This window comes from Mustela erminea, chromosome 15, assembly GCF_009829155.1.
Source record: "Mustela erminea isolate mMusErm1 chromosome 15, mMusErm1.Pri, whole genome shotgun sequence".
Taxonomy (NCBI): Eukaryota; Metazoa; Chordata; class Mammalia; order Carnivora; family Mustelidae; genus Mustela; species Mustela erminea.
In genome coordinates, this window is record NC_045628.1 from 49,690,596 (window position 1) to 49,695,426 (window position 4,831).

Consider the following 4,831-nt stretch of genomic DNA (forward strand, 5'->3'; position numbering starts at 1 on the left):
TGAAAAATACCAATTGATCATGAAGGTTTATTTCTGGACTCTCAAAAAAAAAGGTTGCTGCAAAAGCCACCTGGGATTACTATGAATTTGTAAATTTACAGATTTACAGATTATCGTATCCTAATAGTATTAAGTATTCTAATCCATAAGCATATTATTGTTTTTTATCATAAAAGTTTGTTCCATTTTTTTCAAATGCTTTTTATGTATCTACTCTGATGATCCTATGGTTTTTGTCTTTGTTAAATACAAATATGTTTTTCTATTTATTACATGAATAGCTTTGCGCAGTGGCAGTATCATAGCCAATGAGGTTTATCCGAGGCGCGATTATTGCTATTTATTACATGATTGATTTTAAGATATTAAAACAACATAGAATTCTGGAATAAATCCCAATTAATCATGGTGTATACTCCTTTTTATGCATACTGGGTTTGGTAAACTAATATTTTGTGAGGACTTTTTGGTCTATAAAAGATATTGTCTATTATTTTTCTTGTGATATCTTTGGTTCTGGCATCAGAATAGTTCTGGTTTCCAGAATACTTGTTTCTTTTTTTTTTTTCTCTTATGCATTTTTAAAGATTTTTGGAGAATTAGAAGTAATTCTTCTCAAATTCTTGTTAAATATTTGGTAATATTCATCAGCGAAGCTATCTAGGTCTGAGTTTTCCTTTATGGGATTATATTAAGTCAATGTCTTTGCTGTAGTTGTATTCCAAGTCTCTATATTTTCTTGACCCAGTTTTAGAAATTTGCACATTTTTAGGAATTAGTGCATTTCATCTAGGTTTTCTAAATTGTTGGCATATTTTGTTGCTCACAGTATTATTTAGTAATCACTTTTCCTTTCTGAGTCAGAATTATTGTCCCCTCTTTTCTTCTTGATTTTAGAGTTTATATCTTTCTATTTTCTTTGGTCAGTCCACTAGGGATTTGTCTTTGTCTTTTTTAAAAGAACCAACTTTGATTTTATGATTTTCTCCGTTTCGTTAATTTCCATTTTAATCTTTATTATTTCCTTGTCTCTGTTAGTTTTAGGTTTAGTTTTCTCTTTGCTTTCCATTGTTTAGCATAAAGGTTTTGTTTGCTAACTAACTTGACATCTTCTTTTAAAAAAATTGGTGTCTACAGTCTTCTTCTATCCACTTATTTTCAACCTATTTGTATCCTTTAAACTAAGTATATCTTGTATATGGAACATGTAGTTGGTTTTATATATATATTTTTTAAAGATTTTATTTATTCATTTGACAGAGATCACAAGTAGATGGAGAGGCAGGCAGAGAGAGAGAGGGAAGCAGGTTCCCAGCTGAGCAGAGTGCCCGATGCGGGACTCGATCCCAGGACCCTGAGATCATGACCTGAGCCAAAGGCAGTGGCTTAACCCACTGAGCCACCCAGGTGCCCCGGTTTTATATTTTTATCCTGTGGGATAATTCTCCTTTTCATTGGATGCTTTCATCCATTTACAGTTAATGTAATTATTGATATGTCATTTTCACATCTGCTATTTTGTTTTCTAAATTTCTTATGGATTTTTGTTCCTCTATAAACCTCTCCAATTCTTTTGTATTAAATAAATACTTTCTAATGTAACATTATAAATCCTTTAATGACTTCTTCACTATAATTTTTTAATTATATTCTTAGTAGTAATATTCTAAGATTTATAATATAAATCTACTCTTCTCAGAATTTCCATTAGATATAGAAATTAGCTCCTATATACCACTATTCCCTCATCTCCCTTATTATGATACTGGTTTTATACAATATTATATCAGTATATATGAAAAAACCAGCAATACCTTGTTATTATTATTATTATTATTTTACATAATTTTATGAGTTTAAAGGAGATAAGAAAAAAAAACGAGAGTAAATACATGCTTTTAAGAGTTTCTGTACCATTTCCAGGTGTCTTCATGTGTTTCTAAGAATTTGGTTTACCACCTGGCACCATTTTCTTGTTCTGAAAAAATGTACACTCCCCCACCCCCACTGCAACTTTTTTTTTGTTTCCTTTATTCTCAACAATACATGTTGCTTTATGCTGTTATTTTATTTGAGATTCAAAGTAGTAGAAATATGCACTCATACTGTTTTATATTTAGTTCCTAGATCACCATTAATGGTACTCTTTTTTTTTTTTTTTTAAATGTGGAAATGTGGATTTTAATTACTGTCTGGTGTTTCATTATTTCAGCCTGAAAATTTCTATTACTATTTAGCATAGTAAAATTTTGCTAATGATGAATTTTTTCAATTTTTGTTTATTTGCCTCCATTATTGAAATATAGATTTACTATATACAAGATTGACAGGTATATAAGGATATAAGATGACAGGCTTCCCCCCCACCCCAGTACTTTGAATATGATGTCTCAATGCCTTCTGGCTTCCTTTTTTTTTTTTTTTTTTCTGATGAGAAGTAGCATTATTTTTATTGGGGTTTGTTTGTAAGTGGTAAGCTATTTTTCTCTTGTATTTTTCAAGATTTCCTCTGTCTCTCAACATTTTTATAACAGTTAGTCTAGATATGAATCTCTTTGATTCACCTTATTTGGAGTTAGTTGAGATTCTTTGATGTGTGGATTAATATTTTCCATATAATTTTAGAAGGCTTTCGTTATTATTTTTCTAATTATTTTTATTTACTCTCTTTTCTCTGATTTTTGATATATTGATGTCCCAGTTGGCTTATCATATTTTTCTGAAACACTCTTCATTTTCATTTATTATTTTGTTCTGTTATGCAAATTGCAAAATCTCTATTGATCTGTCTCCAAGTTTGCAGATTCCTTCTTCTGCCAGCACTAATCAACTATTGATTTATCATTTTAGTTATTGTACCTTTCAATTTCAGAATTTCCATTGGTTCTTTTTTTTTGTATTTTCAAGCTTTTTATCAATATTCTCTACTCGACACATTTTCATCATACTTTCCTACACTTGTGTAAGTATGGTTTCTTTTTGTTCTTTGAATTTTTTATAACAAATAATGTCTTATTTGCTGAGTCTAACAAGTAATCCTTCTCAAAGGCACTTTCTGTTGCATGCTTTTGTCCTTATTTATGGGTTACACACTTCTGTTTCTTTGAATTCTCTTTTTTCTTGAAAATGGACATTTTAGATAATGTATAATTCTGTATACTGACCCACCAACTCTAGGGCTTCTTGTTGTTGTTTGTTTGCTTATTTGTTTAGTGATTTGGCTGGACTGTTTTAGTGATGTGTATTACCTCCACAATGTGCATTCTCCAGTGTTGCTTCTCACATGACACAGATTGATGTGTGCACAGCTACCCCAGGATGACAGTGGTTTTTCTAGGGTTGTCTTTGACTGACTTTTTCCCTGACTTTTCTGTTAAGCTGTCTGCATCTGTTGTTATCCGACCCTGTTATGTGCCTCTATTAATTGCTGGTTGCCTGTTCTATGTTTTTTGTTGTTGTTTATTTTTTGGCAATGTCTTAGGTAATAAATTGCTTTGCAGTGTATCATATTTTATATAATTGTACATAATATATAATATAGCATATGTTATATACTTATCATATATTTAATAATACAACTAAATACAGGCTTCTTCACAGGGGCAGTATTTAAGGCCACTTTTAGAGGTTTGCTCTTATTTTGGAAAGACACTTCAGTGGTTTCTTTTCATAGTTCCTTTTATTAAATTTCTAGGTGGTCTATGCTTTGGATTTTTCATCTCATGGAGCTACCTGCCTCCTCTTAGTTCCTTATCACCAACACAGACATCATTTTCAATAATAGTCTCAGGCCTGAACTTCCCCAAACTCTGTTCCTAAAGAAGTTTCTTCCCAATGAGATGGTTGTAGAAGTCTGTTCATATGGCCTGCCTTGCTCCATGGATAAAACTGTTTTACTAGTCTCCAGACCCAGGGGCAGGCATGACAACTGCTTCTCTTGGAGTGATGCCTTACCTTTGGAGTCTCCATAAGGTGAGATTACCAGGGTTTCTTGGCTTATTCCATCCAGCATGGAACCTCTATTTTACCAGCAAGCTGAAGCAAAATGGTCAGGGCTCAGCATTCTAAGTCTGTCATCCATGAGGAAGAGCTTCTGCTCTATACTGGTTGGAGGAAGGTATTCACACATCTTTCAATCTGTCTTTCCTGGAACAGAGCTAAGTGCTAAACAGAGAGGGAGCCCTGTGTTCTCGTGCTCTGTGAGTATACATCATGGACATTTGTCAGATGTGGAGAAAGTGACTCCTATCTTAAATGGCATAGAATTTCAATTTTGTTTTATTTTATTTGATTTATTTATTTTATTTTTATTTTTTTTTTACCAAGACTTGGCAGATTTACCGTAATAAATATTAGTTCACTTACAGTAATGATTCAGTCATATAATTCTTAGAACAATTTCCAGAGACTTTAAATGCTGTCTTTTGAAATAATGTTTTATGAATTATGGTTGTTTGGCTGGGGAGAGGGTCTGTGGAACTGCTCACATTATCCTTCTGAAAATGTCATATAGAATTTTATAAAGACAATGACTTTGTGCTTCATTTGATAAGTGACATATGAGTAAGAAATTGAAAATTTCAGGAAATTGGCTCAACAAATATGTTGAGGGAAATTCCCAAACTGAGGGAGTAGTAACCACAAAGTCCCTAAGTTAGTACCATTTATGATGTGTTCACATAACAGAAAAGATTCCATAGAAAGGAGTGACCAACAAATATTTATTTTTCTATCATGATGATAAAATGAATGCAATTATTTAAAAATCTTCGACCACCAACTCCATATCAATATTTTCCAAACATCTATTTCTGTTTAGATAGCTCTTACT

At 32.0% G+C, this 4,831-nt stretch overlaps 1 pseudogene; it reads left to right on the plus strand.

Moving 5' to 3' along the window:
• Nucleotides 1-279: 279 nt before the first annotated feature.
• On the plus strand, nucleotides 280-402 carry LOC116574684 (annotated as a pseudogene).
• The last annotated feature ends 4,429 nt before the right edge of the window (nucleotides 403-4,831 follow it).